The sequence below is a fragment of the Chionomys nivalis genome, chromosome 3, assembly GCF_950005125.1.
Source record: "Chionomys nivalis chromosome 3, mChiNiv1.1, whole genome shotgun sequence".
Lineage (NCBI taxonomy): Eukaryota > Metazoa > Chordata > Mammalia > Rodentia > Cricetidae > Chionomys > Chionomys nivalis.
Genome location: NC_080088.1, coordinates 1890850 through 1909237, shown reverse-complemented (window position 1 = coordinate 1909237; position 18388 = coordinate 1890850). Strand labels below are relative to the sequence as shown.

The following is an 18388-nucleotide window of genomic DNA, read 5'->3' as shown; positions in this document are numbered from 1 at the left end:
AGGAGCTTGTTTCCTCTCCATCAATAGGGTTCTGGGAATCAAACTCAGGTTTCCAGGCTGGATGAACAATGCCTTTAATGGCTAAGCCAATTCACCAGCCCAGGTAACTTTCTGTAGCCACAGATGACACTGACTGGATAGATAAGCACTGGACTCAGAGACTGAGTTAGGGTTAGGTTGGTCAAGGTAAACAGAAGTTCAACTCTGTTACCTTCTACCTGGAATTCACAGTAGGGCTAAAGGCACACATCTTAAAGGAGGCCAGGTGGGGCTGGATCAGTTTCCCACCAGCATCAGTAACAGTGATTGATGCCTATCAACACAACAAACTTATCATTCATTTTGTGTCCTTTTAGAGCCTCTTCCTTCCCTCCTTCCTCCCCTCCTCAGTTTCTTTCCTTCCTTATTCCCTCCCCCTTCCTCTCTCCCTCCCTTCCTTCTTTCCCTCCTTCCACTCTGGCTTTGAACTCACAATCCCCCTGCGTGACCTTCCCAAGTACTGGGATTACAGACATGTACCACACCTTGCAGAAATTTATTCTCCACTAAAGAAAATGATGGCTAAGGAGTCTTTGAGAATAGAGTGTGGCTGTGGTGAGTGGAAATGGGACAGGCACCATCAGTATTTGCTGTAGGAGCTGCTTGTTTGTTCCCAGCTGCTCAGCCCTGAAATAATCACACAGAAACCATGTTATTTGCAATACTGTTTGGTCAATAGCTTAAGCATATTTCTGGCTAGCTCATATATTAAATTAACCCATCTCCATTAATCTGTGTATCACTATGTGAAGCCGCAAAACAATCCCACACCAGTTAAGAATTATGGATAATAAAAAGAGTTATTTATTTAAGGGGAAAAACTTACAGATAACCATCCCAAACAACAGTCCTCTCATTGCAAACAGGAAACAATGTCTAGTCGCTGGATGAGAGCTGGAAGCAAGAGAGAGAGAGAGAGCTGCTGTTTTTTAAAGGTATAAGAGACCACACCCCTGTGGGCTGGTATCTTAAAGACTATTGGCTGAAGGAGTGGAAGGAGCTCCCACAGCAACCTAAGGCTATGGCTTACTGGATAAAGTTCCAACATCTGTCTCCAGCGAGGCTACATGGCTTCTCTCTGCTCTGCCTTCTTTTTTCCAGCATTCAGTTTAGTTTTCCCTGCCTAGTTCTGCTTTGCCCTATCACAGGCCCAAAACAGCTTCTTTATTAACCAGTGGTATTCACAGCATACAGAGGGGAATCCCACATGATCTCCCCTTTTCTGTTTAAACAAAAAGGAAGGTTTTAACTTTAACATAGTAAAATTACATATAACAAAACAGGCATAAAGCAAAAATTACAGTTATATTATTTATATCTACTTTATATTTTATTATAACTAAGGAAAACTATAACTATTCTTCAACTCCATCAAAGACTCCAGAAGGATATAATAGTACCTAAATTAACAGAAAGTACATTGTAAGCAACTTCTAAAACTATAAAATTAACAGAGACATGTCACTGCCTGGACAGTCACCCAAAGTTCTTCTGTACCATTGGAGCATCGATCATCAGCCTACAGGCCCATAGTATCCAGAAGACTTTTCCATGAAGCAGGAAATATCAAAGACAGTTTCACCTATATTGGCAGTTAGTCAGTCACTTTCCTCTGTGTCTTGTAGAATGTCTAGCAGACTCTTTCATGAAACAGGAACCCAAAAGAATGGTCTCAACTTTAAGGCAAGTTCAGCAGTCATTTCTCTGTTGGTCTTGCATGTCTAGTTCATACAGCATAGCATCAAGCACTCTAGGCAAGAGCAGTGTCTTGCCCAAATGGCTAGCAAACTCCTTAAGGAGCCTCTTCAATGCTCATCGTACTCTTGAAGCAATCGGTGCTGCCAGGAGCAGATGTGTCTCACTGTCATGAAAAGTCCTAAGTTCATAAACATTTTAAATGCCATATTCTAAAGGTCCCTGAAAGATTTGAAGAATACCTATCCATCTGAAATACATCTCTGTACATCAAGCAAATCTAACTAACATGACTACAAGGTTGGCTATTATAAATGATTATCTATTAACATATATTTCTTAATTACACATTACATGTTTAAATGAACTGCACAAACACAATACCTTATTCAAGAGGAGAAATATACATATAACAAAATTGACCTAAAATTTGTATCAATAAACCAAGACCCATACCAAGGCAAATCTCTATGGTGTATCCCCCTTTAAATGTAAACAAACATTTATAAACAATATTTGGGAATTTGGGCATAGTTCTCTCCAAACTGCATCCTGCTTTTAGTTTGGTGAAGTAATTTTTGGGGGTATTCACAATGAACTTTTGGGGGTTCTTGGTTCATCAAACCACTTTAGTCTGGAAGAAATCCACAGGTTCTCATCTTCTGTGGAAACAAAAGAAGAACCTCTTCTCCAAAGCAACTTATTCTTAGACCTAAATTCTGAAGTCGAAATACCTTTATGTTTGTTTAACTAAGCAGTCCATAGAATGAAATGTCTCTTGTTCTTTAGCTCCTTCACATTAAAAAATAACACAATAATATACATAATCCAGAATCTTTGTGTATAGTCCTTCTTTATGTGGCTTATTTTTCTTTATTCTATTACTTTTTCCACAAGTTTAATGCACAGTCAACAAGACAAAATGGCAGCCTGTAGAATGGGAAAAAATCTTCACCAATCCCACATCAGACAGAGGGCTGATCTCCAAAATATGTAAAGAACTCAAGAAAACGGTCATGAAAAGAACAAATAATCCTATAAAAAAAATGAGGTACAGACCTAAACAGAGAACTCTCAACAGAAGAAGTTGAAATGGCTGAAAGATACTTAAGGAAATGCTCAACATCCTTAGCCATCAGAGGAATGCAAAACAAAACAACTCTGAGATTCCACATTACATCTATAAGACTGGCCAAGATCAAAAACACTGATAGCAACTTATGCTGGAGAGGTTGTGGGGTAAAGGGAACACTCCTGCATTGCTGATAGGAGTACAAGCTGGTGCAGCCCTTTTGGATATCAGTATGGTGATTTCTCAGAAAATTAGGAAACAACCTTCCTCAAGACCCAGCAATACCACTTTTGGGTATATATCCAAAGGATGTTCAATTGTGCCACAAGAACTTGTGCTCAGCTGTTCATAGTAGCATTATTTGTCATAGCCAGAATCTGGAAACAACCTAAATGCCCCTCAACCAAAGAATGAATAAGAAAAAAATGTGATACATTTACACAATGAAGTACTACACAGCAGAAAAAAAAAAACAACATCTTAAATTTTTTTTTAACATCTTAAAATTTGCAGGCAAATAGATGGATCTAGAAAACATCATATTGAGTGAGGTAACCCAGACCCAGAAAGATAATTATCATATGTGTTCACTCATATGTGGTTGTTAAACATAAAGCAAAGAAAACCAGCCTACAAATCACAATCCCAGAGAACCTAGACAACAATGAGTATCCTAAGAGAGACATACATGGATCTAATTTACATGGGAAGTAGAAAAAGATAAGATCTCATGAGTACATTGGGAGCAGGGGGACATGGGAGAGGGTTGAAGGGGAGGGAAGAGTCAGGGAGGGGTGCAGAGAAAAATGTAGATCTCAATAAAAATCAATAAAAAAGAAAGAAAAAAAAACAAGAAGTTCACTGGAAAAAGAAGAGACAAATAGGGGAGAGAAAAAAGAGGGGAGAGAGACAATGAAAGAGAGAGAGAGGGAGAGAAAGGGAGAGAGAGAGAGGGAGGGAGGGAGGGAGGGAGGGAGGGAGGGAGGGAGGGAGGGAGAGAGAGAGAGAGAGAGAGAGAGAGAGAGAGAGAGAGAGAGAGAGAGAGTTTCCACAGGAACCATAAGCACACAGAACACACTTCCATCCCATGGATTCACTTATGGGGTGAGAGCTTTATTTTTCAACCCTCCAACAAATTAAGAAAGAAGGCCTGCGTCTTCCTTTGGCAGTAGTCCACCATATTCTGAGACACACATTACAATTTGTTGAGGATTTCATTGCCAAATAAAAAGGAAGCTGATTGTTCTCAGCATCTAGGGGATGCTTGTCAGCTTGGTATTCACAAAACATCTCCTTCGTGTGTTCCTGGGAGCACTGCCATGACGTGCAAGCCAGGTCCCTCCAAGGAGTCATATGGGGATGCAGAGACACAGGTGTGGGGTGCTCTAAAATCCAGAGCCATCTCACCTGGTGTGGAGACCTAAAAATTTGAGCCTATTTCCACCTTGTCCAAAGGTCAAAGAGTTGGAACTTACCTCTATTCTTTCAAGGTTATTGTGTTTCTACCTCAAATGAAGGTCCTACCTAGATCTGGATCAGAGAGTTCTGCTTTCTCAAGATTATTGTCAACAGGTATAACTAATAACCAGACCTTGTATTTCAGGAATAGAGAAGTAGATATGTTTCTACCTCAAACAAAAGTTTAAGGATCCAACTAAGGGAGTGGTTTGTCTACAAAATGTTATGGTCTAAGGTGTGAGCATGACTTGTTTTGTTCTAGCAACAGAATGTTTAACTATGGATGTGGTCCAGGACCTTCAATTGGTATGTTCATTTCCTTGTATCATGTTAATGCAGTTTTTGTCTTACTCCTACCTTTTGGGGCCTGGGGTATTTTAAGCAATTGGAAATTAAACACAGGTGAGTATTCACTGGAACTCCCTCCCAAGACAGTAACAAAAGCTTTTTTTAAAGAGAGAAAGAGAAAGAGAGATACATTTTTAATTAGTCATTTCTGCCTCCCTTTATTGCTTAGAATTAAGTCATGTGTCTACACAAAGGTAGCTAAGATTAGCATATGACCTCTTTGTCCAGGAAGAAGTAATGGATGAATTCTGTACACTATGTTTTTTTTTTGTTGTTGTTGTTCTTTTTTTGGTTTTTTGAGACAAGGTTCCTCTGTAGCTTTGAAGTCAGTCCTGGAACTAACTCTTATAGACCAGGATGCCTCAAACTCATAGAGATCTGCCTGATTCTGCCTCCTGAGTTCTGGGATTAAAGGCATCCAGTACCACTGACTGACTCTATACATTGTGTTTCATATTGTATTATTCACAGGAGATCTTGGAGATAAATCAAAAAGAAAGGCTATGGCTTAAGAGGGATGTATTTGTATGTTGAGTTGACAAGGGGCCAATTGTGCTGCTGAGTTTTTTTGTCAACCTGGCACAAATTAGGTCATCTAGGATGACGGATCTGAGGAGTTAACTCCATCAGATTTGCCTGTGGGAAAATCCTTGTGGTCTTTTCTTTATTAATGATTGACATGGAGACTTCAGCTCACTGTGGGCAGTGCTAACCCTGGAGGGTGATCCTGAGTCATGTAAGAAAGCAAACTGAGCACACCATGAGGACCAAACCAGTAAGCAGCACTGCTCTGTGGCCTCTGCTTCAGTTCCTGTCCCCAGTTCCCTGCCTTGATGTCCCCCAGTGATGGAGTGCGACCTGAGAGATCTAGGCTGAAATAAACTCTTCCTGGGTTGCTTTTGGTCATGGTGTTCATCACAGTGATGGAAGGATCTGGGGAGTGGGAGCGGAGGACATGTTTAAGACTGAGAACTAGGGCTGGAAACGTGGCCTAGGGGGTAAGGGCGCTTGGTACATGAGCCTGACCCTTGAGTTTGATCCCTGGGACCCAACAATGGAGGGAGGGGAAGTGAGTAACGGAAGTTGTCCTCTGAGTTCTCAGTAGACCTCATTGCCTATTATGTTCAGCAAGTCCACTTTTATCCCATGCATTTTCCAGGCCAGCTGGCCTTGGTGGGAGGCAGTTTGGATGCTCACCTTACTAGACCTGGATGGAGCTGGGTGGTCCTTGGACTTCCCACAGGGCAGGGAACCCGGATTACTCTTAGGGATGATGACGGAGGGGGACTTGATGGGGGAGGGGGAGGGAAATGGGAGGTGGTGGCGGGGAGAAGGCAGAAATCTTTAATAAATAAATAAATAAATAAATAAATAAATAAATAAAAGAAGTTGTCCTCTGACTTCCAAATGTGTGCTGTGGCACACCTGTCCTCACACTCTCATACATCAAACACACACAATAATAACAAATAAAACATTAAAAACTCAGAAAATAGAAAGCAGTTAATACTCTTAGAAACAGGAACAGAAGAAGCAACATAAAGAGATTAATAGTAATATGTATATATATATGTATGAGAATATATATATACAAGAGAGCGAATGAGAACCTGGAAATCAAGAAAATGGCAATAGAAAAAAAATACCATGTTCCCATAAGCTAGAAACTCGAACTGATCAGATGAACCACCTCTCTCCAAGGATAGTAATCTGAACTCTGTCACCTGGTTTATCTAGGGGCAAGGGTTTCTAGGAGATGTGTCATAGTCCTCTTGTGTTGTTATAACAGAATACCTGGGGCTGGAACATTTATACAGAACAGTCATGTGTTTATCATAGTTGTAAATGCCGAGCAGCCCAGGATCAAGGACTTGTCAGGCTTATGGTCAACCAGTGACCTGAGTTTCATCAACCCACACCCTGAGTTTAAACTGGTGAGCTACACAAGGTAGCAGTCAGGTCTAGGGCTATCTCTGACTGCAGGGGCAGAAGCATCTTCTAGTGTTTTTCTTGGGCTGTTATGGAATGTTCCTTGTTCTCTGGGCTTAGTTGTGGCCTCTTCTGACTCAGGTACACTCTGAACCATTCTGTCAGGCTGTACATTGATTCTCTGCCACCAGATACTGCTCTGCTGCTGTGGGGATGTTGTGAGTGTAATGGGAGTCGATTTCTGTTGACTGTAACTGGAAACCCTAATTAGTGTGTACAGAAAGCCTACAGAAAATATCAGACCTCATGAAGAAAGGTCAGAATCCCGCCTTTAAAAGGGGCCACTGACCTCGACTACTGCGGAACCCAAGCAAGACCTGAGCCACTGTCCTTTGCACCCTGCATCTCTAAAGTGACAGCAGTCATGTTGGGATTCTGCTCAGCAGCAAACCATAGATAGAGCCCCTATTCAGGGAGGGGAATCACTCAAGAGCCAGGAGCATAGGTGTGACCCACAGAGAAAGTAGCTGAGATCAGTGAGACAATTGTGTGTACCAGCGTGTGAGTTAGCTAGAACCACAGGAAAGAAAGGTTGCCAGAGTTCTCCTTACCACCTACCAAGACACCTTATCTAACGTAAGTAGTTGTCATCAAACAGAGGACTGATATGGCAAGGAATGAGTTTTAATTTGGTGGGGCCAGATGTGTGGAAGCTCAGACAGATGGCAGCTAAAGCTGGAAGAAGCAGAGAGAGGAATGGTGGGATTAATGGTTTCAGATTTACTTTGTGTCATATCTCTGTCTGTTGTATATATTTTTAAAATTTTAGTATGATTCTATCATATCTCCCTTCTTTCTCCTCTCTGCTTGCTTCAAAATTTACAGCTTCTATTTCTTCAGTTTTGTGTGTGTGCGTATTTATACATACTTTATTCCTAAAACCAAAAAATAAAACCGGCTCAGTCCACATAATATGACTTGTATTTTTATATTTTCAGGGCTGACAATTTTGTATTCGATAGTCAATTGGTGCTCTCTTTCTTGGGGAAGATTATCTCTCTGGCTCTTAATATACTTTAGTTGCTAGTGGTTCTTTGTGATTGAGGGCTTTATTGTGGGTTTTATTGCATACAATATTAGGTATTAGCTTTTCCTAGACATCACAAGATTTTGTTTGAGCATCTTAAAAATATGGCCCAAAGTGTTTATAGACACTGTGTTTGTATCTTCAGAAATGAGTTGGTTTGATTTGAGCGAAAGAAAGAAAGAAAGAAAGAAAGAAAGAAAGAAAGAAAGAAAGAAAGAAAAAACAAGCAAATAAAAAACAGAAAAAGCAGCCAAACTACATCCCACCCCCAAGCTAATCATGGAAACAGCTGCTGTCACAGCTTTCTGGTGTAGACAGACAAGGAAGGCATTCCTGCTTTGTGCGGGTGATTTCTCACAGCATGCCTTGTACACGAAGCAGTGCTCAGATGCTGGCTGGTACACAAGTGGTGAGAGGGTTAAGGCCAGCTGAGCTTACAGTGTCAGAGGTCATGGTTTGACAGGTCGTTTTAGCCTGGCCTCCTGCAGCTGAGAGCTGAGTCGTTTTTCATAACACATTTCTCTTTTCTGGCGTGAGACAGACCCAAGGTGGGTGAAGAGGTCCTCTCTCACCTCGCAGGAGCAGCGGAGGCAGAGCTAGTGGATCCGAGGTGGTTGGCAGTCACCAGGCTGAGGCCATGTTGTCCAGCTAAGGGGGAGCCAGGGCCGCGGTGTAGGTGCCATTTCATTCCAGCTATGGAGCTCTGTGTGTGGCTGAGGCAGTGGGTTTAACAGTGGGAGAGAAGAAGGAAGTGGGGAGAAGCTGGAGGGGGAAACCTACCGTATGGTCTATGGTTGTGCTGCCTCTGGTGGCCATGGCAACCCGCAGGGAGTCAAATGTCCTGTTCTGTTTGTTCTTCCAATTTTGTGCAAATTCCGGATTTGCCACCTCTTCTTTGGAATCATTCAGAGAAAGAGATTATAGGAAACATGGATCTTATTTGATCAAATTTGTGTAATGGAAACCACTCTAAGTGTTCTTCTATGAAGGCTATGTAGGGCATTGGAAACAGCCAACAAAATTCTTACACACACTTGTCCTTTGAGCTAAAGACCCCAGTGTGGTGTCTCACAAACCATTCAGTTGGTGCAAAACGGCTGTTAACGGGAACCCTGCTTACCTTAGCAAAATATTGAAAACAATGCTCACATTCAAGGAAAAATATGCAATAAACAGTGGAAAATTGTGCACTGGTCCAGGAATAGCACGCACGGTCCTGGAGTACAAGACGTGTATAGACTAGGACATACTGCTCAGTGGGAGCCAGCTGTGCATGGACCAAGCAGATGGCAGACAGAGAGTTCAAGTCTCAGCTTCACCTATAGCCCTTGGGTCTAAATTTGACTTTGTAGTCAAGGAATAGGTTCCATGGTCACACATGAAAATTAACTTTAAAAAGTATTTCCATGAAAATAGATCCATATCTATCACCATGTACAAAACTCAACTCCAAATGGATCAAAGACCTCAACATAAAAACAACCACACTGAACCTCATAAAAGAGAAAGTGGGAAGTACACTTGGACTCATTGGCACAGGAGAACACGTCCTAAATATAACCACAGCAGCACAGACACTGAGAGAAACAAATAGGACCTCCTAAAACTGAGAAGTTTTTGTAAAGCAAAGTACCCAGTCAACAAGACAAAACGGACTACAGAACAGGAAAAGATCTTCATCAACCCCACATCAGACAGAAGGCTGATATCCAAAATATACAAAAACTCAAGAAATTGGCCATCAAAAAAGCAAATAATCCAATAAAAAAATGAGGTACAGACATAAACAGAGAACTTTCAACAGATGAATCTAAAATGATTGAAGACACTTAAGGAAATGCTCAAGATCTTTAGCCATTAGAGAAATGCAAATCAAAGCAACTCTGAGATTCCATGTTATACCTGTCAGAATGGCCAAGATCAAAAACACTGACGGCAGTTTATACTGGAGAGGATGTGGTGTAGAGGGAGTGCAAACTGGTAGAGCCCCTTTGAATATCGGTATGACAATTTCTCAGAAAAATAAGGAAACAACTTTCCTCAAGACCCAGCAATATCACTTTTGGGTATATATCCACAGGATGCTCAATTGTACCACAAGGACAAGCTCAACTATGTTAATAGCAGCATTATATGTCATAGCCAGAACCTGGAAACAACCTAAATGGTCCTTGACTGAAGAATGGATAAAGAAGACGTGGTACATTTACACAATGGAGTACTACACAAAAGGAGAAAATGATATCTTGAAATTTGTGGGTAAAAGGATAGATCTAGAAAATATATTGAGTGAGGAAACACAAGACATTGACCCAGAAAGACAAACATAATATGTACTCACTCATAAATGACTTTTAGAAATAAAGCAAAGAAAAACCAACTTAGACTCACAATCTCAGAGAACCTAGACAACAAAGAGGACCCTAAGAGAGACATATATGGATCTAATAGTCTACATGGGAAGTAAAAAAAAGTCAAGATCAATCTCCTGAGTAAATGGGGAGAATGAGGATCAGGGGACAGGCTAGAAGGGGAGGGGGAAGAAGGGAGGGAAGCACAGAAAAATATTTAGCTCAACAAATACAATAAAAACTTAAAAAATTCATTTCCAAAATTCAAAGAAAAAAGTGAAACAAATAGACTCTGCTGTGTATTGATTTTGTAGTATAGTGAGATGCCCACTCTACAGCCATCCCTGGACAGTAATAATTACACCAGATAGTGACCTTAAGTCTATCATAGGGGTCTCCATTCGCTGTGGCAGGTGTAGTGTGAGGTGAAACACTTGAGCGATAGAGTATAGAACCAGAGATTCAGGTCTGCTGAGAGGAGATGAGACACAGGGTCTGTTGGTCGGCCGCATGCTTTGTCCAGAATTGGACATGGGGAGAGTAGGTTTAATGCATGGCACATTCTCTCTTTAAAACATTCCCCCACTTTCATCTAGGCTACAAGCCTAGACACCACGAATGATCCTTCAGCAGTGTAGACCCTCACTGCCCCCTCTGTGGTCACTCAAACAAAAGGAACTAGAGTTCTCTGGAGAGGTGCCTCATTTCAGTTGTGAGACCAGACATAGAGCATGAGACCAGACAGCATGAATGCTGGAACTGTGGCAGAAGGACTCAGCCCAACAGCAAGGAGCTGCTCTGAAGATGGGGGATTCAAGATGTTACCACCAGCACCTACTGAAGTCCTTCAGGCTGTGTTATTACCCAGCAGAAACCAGATGACATGGATTAAAACCTCTGAAGCTGGAAGCCCCAAATAAATCCTTTTTCCTTTTGAGGTTGGAACCCATACGGACATTTTTGCATCTTAGTTTAGAAAGGATGCAGCATGAATAGATTATCAATAGCCTAGCGTATAGTTAATGGTTTGTTTGTTCTCATTGACTTTAATGTCCAGGTGGTAACTGGAGTATCACAGGTTTATTGTAGGCAGCCACTAAGTCGACCTGGAGAACAGGGAAGAGTATAAGGAAGGAAAGGGAGAGAAGCACAGAGTTTCAGAATGTGGCTGTCACCACCTGGGCAGAGGGGCAAGACTGAACCCTAGAAGGACTGACTGCCCTTGTTCCAGTCCTGTCAGATCTGGATGTATGGAGATAGGATGCCAAGGCAGGGTTTTCCTGTGGTGGTAACCTGCTTTCTCAGGTCTCTGTCATGACTGCTGTGACATAGGACAACAGGAGGTCTGTGAGTTAGCTCTGCCTTAAGCTGCTTTTCTTGGTGTTTTGTGACAGTGAAGGGAAGTATGGAGCCCATGGTCAAGGAGCTCACAGAAGCCTTTGAGCTGTGGATAACAGAGCTGTTTTGCTTTCTGTAATGAGGGTCAGAGCCTTTGGTCTGTTTTAAGGTTTTCAAGTAAATTAGCATGATGGGGGAATGATGCCCAGCTCCTCTGAGCCCATGGAGCTTTTGCAAGCTGCAGGGAAAAGAGAAACTGGGCTCAGAAGACTGATTGAAAGGTGGTCATAGGACCTCACAAGAAGTATCTTTATGGCATGACACACCCAGAATAGTGCAAGCTGTCTGCTTTACAGCCTTGACTCTGGAGTTCTTCCAGGAAGTTCTCCTAATAACCCTCCACATCTGACTAGGACCCCTGGCTGCCAGTTCCCAGGTGGTTCTGTATTACATAATCAATACAGAAATGACATCACAAGAGCTGGGGAGGGGACTCAGTCAGAAAAGTGTCTGTTGTGCAAGCATGAGAACATGAGTGTGAACCCAGCATCTCCATAACACAGCTGGCTTTGGTGGCATGAGCTTGGATTCTCAGCCCTGGGGAAGCAGAGGCAGGAGGATCCCTGAAGCTTGCTGGCTGGCCAGTCTGACTGAACCAATGATTTACAGGTTCAAAAATAAGGTGAAGAGTGATAGATTAATACACCTGGCATCGTCGTCTGACTTCTGCATGTGTGTGCATATATGTGCACAGGTGTCAGCATGCATACATATTCATACATGAACATACAAGCACAAGGAAATAGCATCGCCGAACTCCTGTATACCAGATGACATCTCCCAGCCTTCTTTGCACTAGGATTAAGATCATGTGATCAGTTATAGCCAAGTAGGTCATACCCCACTATGTCTTCTGGGCACAACACACAGACTATGTGAGCTCACCAAGTTGTTTCTTCATATCCTTGATGGTGATTTCTGAGACCCTTGCTGATACATTAGAGCTTCACTTGGGCATGGCTTAGGTCTCAGAGGACTATGGAATGCTTTCCACTGAGAGAGCAAAAGCCACCAGTCCCTGCACATGAGAGCCTGTGCAGTTCCTCTGTAACGTCCTGACAGTCAGAACACAGTATGTGTGCTTTCAGCTTGGCATTTCCTCCCTTAGAGCTATTAAATACGAATAACATGACAGCTAAATATGAATGTCTCCAAAGATGAACATGAATGAAAGTGGATCTCCACCAGTAGCTCTGGAGAATTGTAAAGATGGGGATGACATTTGCCTCAGGGAAACTGGAGTCCTTCCTATAGTGAGGGTAATGACAGGTGGGTCCCCTCTGTGCGTGATAACCTTCTGATACTGCCACTCCTGAGCTATCTTTACAGTAGTAAGTCACTCGGTTTACAACCTTCAGGTCAATACCTTTGAAAACAAGTTAAGTGATAAGGAAGATTTCTCCTGGCAATAAGGCAATATACAGGCAATACAGGGTGAGTTTCGGTCAGAGACACAGTTCTCCCTTCAGATGGTACACCATAATACATGTGTATGCCATCAATGATTAACATTAATCATTGTTAATCATTGTGCCCTTTGTGCCTCATGGTGTCTCAGATGAGGCACAAGGTTAAGATCCCTATGTTCTCAGGTAGTAGGTATGATTTCCTGTGAGCTCTTCCTTTCTTCCCTGAGATTTTTCTCCTTGGTGCCTGTTGATCAGCGATAAGCTGTGCTAAGGCAGTGTGTGTCACTGGCTGACTGCCCAATGATCCCTGCCACTCCTGTGGATTTTCTACAATTAGTCCAGGAGCAAATCCTTCTGGCCTGTGACCCAAGGCAGAAGGCAACTGGGAGCCACTGGAGCCTCTTCTGTCTTCTTCTGTGCTGAGGTGACACTGGGGGCCATGAGTCCCCAAATGTGGTATGGTCTACTTTCTGTCAGACTTACCATAAGTGAAAATGAGTCCAAATGTGTCAGGCTACTGCGATGCCAGGCCTTCTTTTCAGTGCCCTCAGAAATTGTCCCAGCTTGAGTCATAGCATTGCTTGTTTGTTGAAGGAGCTGTGGGCTGTGTTCCTGCCGCCCCAGCTCCTGGTAGCCTGGCTAGCTCATGCCCCAAAATAACAACACACAAACTGTATTCTTTTAAACACTGCTTGGCCCATTAGCTCTAGCCCTTACTGGCTAATTCTCATATCCCGATCAACCCATCTCTAATAATCTGTGTAGCACACCAGTCTTACCAGGAAAGATTCAGCATGTCTGACCTGGCGGCTTGCTTCATCGCCTCTGCCTTGGAGAGCAGCGGCATGGCATCTGCTCCAGAGAGGAGGGCTGTCAAGTCTGAGTTCACTTCCTCTTCCTCCCAGCATTCTGTTCTGTTTACTCCACCCACCTATGTTCTAACCTATGAGGGCTAAGCAGTTTCTTTATTTTTTAACCAATGACCTTCCTCCATCATTTCCCCTTTTTCTGTTTAAACAAAAAAAAAGGAAGGCTTTAACTTTAACATAGCAAAATTACATACATATAACAAAACAGTTATCAAGTAAAAGTTACAATATTTACATCTATTTTATCTTTATCATAACTAAGGAAAACTATAACTATAACTAACTATCCTTCAACTCCATCAAAGACTCTAGAAAGATACAATATTACCTAAGCAAACAATAAATAAGCAACTTTCAAACTCTAGAAATGACAGAGACATCTCGCTGCCTTGACAGTCACCCAAAGTTTCTCTGTACCATTGGGGCATCCATCTTCGGCCTACAGGCCCATAGTTTCCAGCAGACATTTCCATGAAGCAGGAAATTTCAAAGTCAGTTCAGTCACTATCTGCTGTGTCCTGCAGAATGTCTCACAGACTCTTTCATGAATCAGGAACCCTGAAAGATCATCTCAACTTTAGGCAAGTTCAGCAGTCCTCTCTCTGCGGGTTCTTTGTGTCCAGTTTATCCAACAGTCCAGGCAAGAGCAGTTTCTTGCCCAAATGGCTATCAAACTCCGTAAGGATCCTCTTCGTTGCCCATCTTCTTCTTGAAGTAGATTGGTGCTGCCAGGAGCAGAGTGTCTCATTGTCATGAAAAGTCCTAATTTATTAAAACATTTAAAATGCCATATTCTATAATCTTTGAAAGATATGAAGAATGCCTACCTAAAATATATCTATGTACATCTAGAAAATCTTAACTAACATGACTACAAACTTGACTATTATGATTATCTATTAACAACCTATATACATTACATTTTTAAGTGAACTACACAATCACAATACCTTAATCAAGATCAGAAATACATATACATATAACAAAATTGACCTTAAATCTCTATCAATTAAGCAAAATCTATACTAATGCAAATTATTCATACCTACATCATCTCCCCCTTTAAATGTAAAAGAACATTTATAAACAATATTTGGGAATATGGGCGCAGTTATTTCTCTCCAAACTGCTTCCTGCTGAACGGGGGCGCTGTTATTTAGATCTTTCATGGTATAACCTGTGTGCTAGGTTCATCTCAGTCGGCAGTTGAGTGAAGTAATTTTTTGAGGGTGTTCACAGCAACCATTCAGGAGGGCATGGTCTATCATACCATATTGGGATAGAAATAATCCACAGGGTCTCATCGTCTGTGAAAACAAAAGAAGAATCTCTTTTCCAAAGCATCATGTCCTTAGATCCAAATTGTGAAGTCAAGGTATTTTTAAAATATCTACGTTGGATTAGTTCAGCAGCATTTGTAAACAAATATCTTTTAGCAGCTATTGCTCCTTCCTCAGCATTCAAATAATTCAAACAGAGCATAATAGCATATAGTATCAAGATTCTCATTGAATTTTCCATCTTTGTGCAGTTTTATTTTAACCTCTATTTCATTTATTTTTACTTTTATTTTTTGCTTTTTGTTTCTCTATATATCTGACCTGGAATAACTCTGTTGACCAGGCTGTCCTTGAACTCTCAAAGATCCTTCTGTCTCTGCCTTCCAGGCATTGGGATTAAAGGCATGTGCTACCACACCTTGAAGTCACAGAGGTCAATCTCCCTCTGCTTCCCAAGTGTTGGGATTAAAGGTGTGTACTACCACACCCAACTACTCTCTTTCTTCCTTTTTTTTTACTTTTAAGAACTTTAACTTTTAGCCTGCATATATTTTTAACACACTATAAATCATTTAGAAGTTTTCTTTGTTTTTGATGCTCTCTTTACTGTATCTCTCTCTGTTTTTCTGACCACATGAGTCTTTAATTTACCAAGCAATATAGGTAGGATTAAAGTCGTGGCTTTGGCTGCTGGATCCAGCCCATTCCTTAGCTTTCCAGCCTCATGGCAGAGATACTGGCTGTAGCCATTTTTATTGCCACAAGTCTAAGTCTATGGCGTTTCAAGGTCCCTGCTGCCAAGCAAGCTGCAACAGACAACACTCAAGTCCTCTCTCTGTAGTCGGCCCTCCTGCCTCAAACAGTCAGTTTGCCCTGGCAGGACAGCCCAGAAAGCCCACATTTTAAAACAACACAACTTTTTTCCTGCTACGGCTGAAAACAAACAAGCATGCAGTCAGCTTTTATCAATACCATTTAAGTGTTTCGTGGTAGGACCTCTTAATGAACAGCAGGGTTTTGCAGCTAAAGCTGAGTCAGGAAGCCTCAGTGCTTGCTTGCCTCTAGCAAGCAGAGCAGACCCAAGAAATTGTTGCTACCACATCGGGCGCCATTCTGTTATTGTTTTGAGACAAATATATTGGTATCGATTCTTATATATTGATACAAAGTGAAATTATATTGACTATTGTATGCATGCATGTTTCTACCTCTGTTTAAAACATTTTTTATGTATTGACAAATATTGTATTGATATATATATATATATATATATTGTATATATTTACCATATTGCAGTGTACATTTCTACCTCTGATTAAGATACTTATATATTGTTTGTGTATTGATATATATTTACCATACTGCAATGTATATTTGTACATTGTTTATATTTGGAGGTCATTGTCCTCATTTGTTTCACAGTCGTTTATTGTCTTAGTCTTTAAGTTAGATAGGTATTGAGAATTATATAGATCAATAGTATTCTAAGTTTGTCATTTATAATTAGACTAATCAGGTTCTTTAGATACATAGAGATTATACTCAGTAGAGATAGATAATCTTCAACCTCTTCAAAGAGCTGTAGAAAATGGCCTTTAATCTAACTCAGAGTTTTGTGGTAGTGAGACACAATTGCTCCTGGCAACACCACTCTATTCCTGAGGGATGTTGAGCACCAAAGACACTCCACCTGGAGCCTTTCTTCTTGGCTGAACTGGCCTTTGGGCAAAGAAATGCCCATACCTCAACCACTGACAGAAATACAGAGTATCTGTGAATGGAAAAAACAGGACTGTCATATCCTACCAAGACAGGGTAAGATAGTTTTGACAAGTTTCTTGCCTTTGAAAATGGTATGTCAGTTATGTTAGGTCTTAGCTGCAAATGTGACCTTGGGTGATTGCCCAGGTAGCTAGTTGTCTCTGTGATTTGTTGCATGTTTTGGAAGTTGTTTGATTGCACTTCCTAATTATTTAGGTAACATTATTTCCCTTCTCAGATCTTCGATGGGGTTGAAGACTATATAAATGTAGTTACTTTCCACTCATGACTTAGCCAAGCTATTTATTATACAAGACCTAAGCTAGTTAGAATAGGATATTTGTACTTACTGTATATAATTTCATAGTAGGTTTAGAACTCTCTTACTTAAACAAAAGGGGGAGGTGTTGCGGGAGGTCCTTCCTCTCCTCCAGCCAATAGCCACTGAGATACCAGCCCATTGGGGCGTGGTCTCTCTCCCTTTAAAAAAGCAGCTACTTCCCTCCTCTCTTTTTTTTACTTCCTGCTCCGGTTCCGGCAACTAGACTTCTTCCTAATTGCACAGAGGGCTGTTGTCTGGGTCGGTGATCTGTAAGTTTTTTCTCCTTTAAATAAATACCACCCTATTAATCATAATTCCAGACTGGTGTGGGATTGTTTATGACTTACGCCTTCAGATTATAAATAGAAATATGGTAGGTGAAAGAGAAATAATATGTGATTTTAAATCAAAGATAGGTGACAGACAGATAATAGACATACCAAAAAGATATACAATAGAAGTTAGGTAAATTATATGGATTATAAATAGAAGATAGATTGATGAAAACATACATGATAGACTACTGATAAGTGATAGAGATGGATAGATGATAGATAGATTACAAGATGATTGATAGATTCACCAGATAGGTATTAGATGATAGATAAACAATATATATGATGAATAGAAAATGGACAAGTGCTAGGTACATAGATGATAGAAGACTACCAGGTGGTGGATAGATAATAAATACAGAAGGAGCTGAAAGATAGATAGATCAATGAATAGATGATGATGGCAGATTGATAAACAAGAGACAGACAAATCATAGGCTAAGACCTATATATTACTGAAAACACTGACAGCTGTGCTAGAATCAGGTAATGCATATTTTCTTCCTCTTCCTCTCCTTTGGTTTTTGAGACAGTGTTTCTATGTGTAGCCCTGGCTGTCCCGGAACTCACTCTGCAAACCAGGCTGGCCTTTAACTCACAGAGATCTGGCAACCTCTGACTCCTGAGTGCTGGGATTAACAGTGTGCACCACAACCTGCCTTAGGTAAAAGAATATTAAAGCATGAAATGAAGTTACTACTTTTTCTATTAATACTATATAAGTATACTATTAAGACTATATAAATGTAGTTACTTTCCACTCATGACTTGGCCAAGCTATTTATTATACAAGACCTAAGCTAGTTAGAATAGGATATTTGTGCTTACTGTATATAATTTCATAGTAGGTTTAGAACTCTCTTACTTAAACAAAAGGGGGAGGTGTTGCGGGAGGTCCTTCTGCTCCTCCAGCCAAAAGCCACTGAGATACCAGCCCATTGGGGCGTGGTCTCTCTCCCTTTAAAAAAGCGGCTACTTCCCTCCTCACTCTCTCTTACTTCCTGCTCTGCTTCCGGCGACTAGACTCCCTTCCTG

General features: G+C 41.2%; 1 protein-coding gene across 1 annotated transcript in view; it reads left to right on the top strand.

Annotated features, from left to right (window-relative positions):
- Igsf5 (immunoglobulin superfamily member 5) overlaps positions 1-18388 on the top strand; it is a 135772-nt gene that overhangs the window by 43076 nt on the left and 74308 nt on the right. The gene's annotated exons all lie outside the window — the stretch shown is intronic.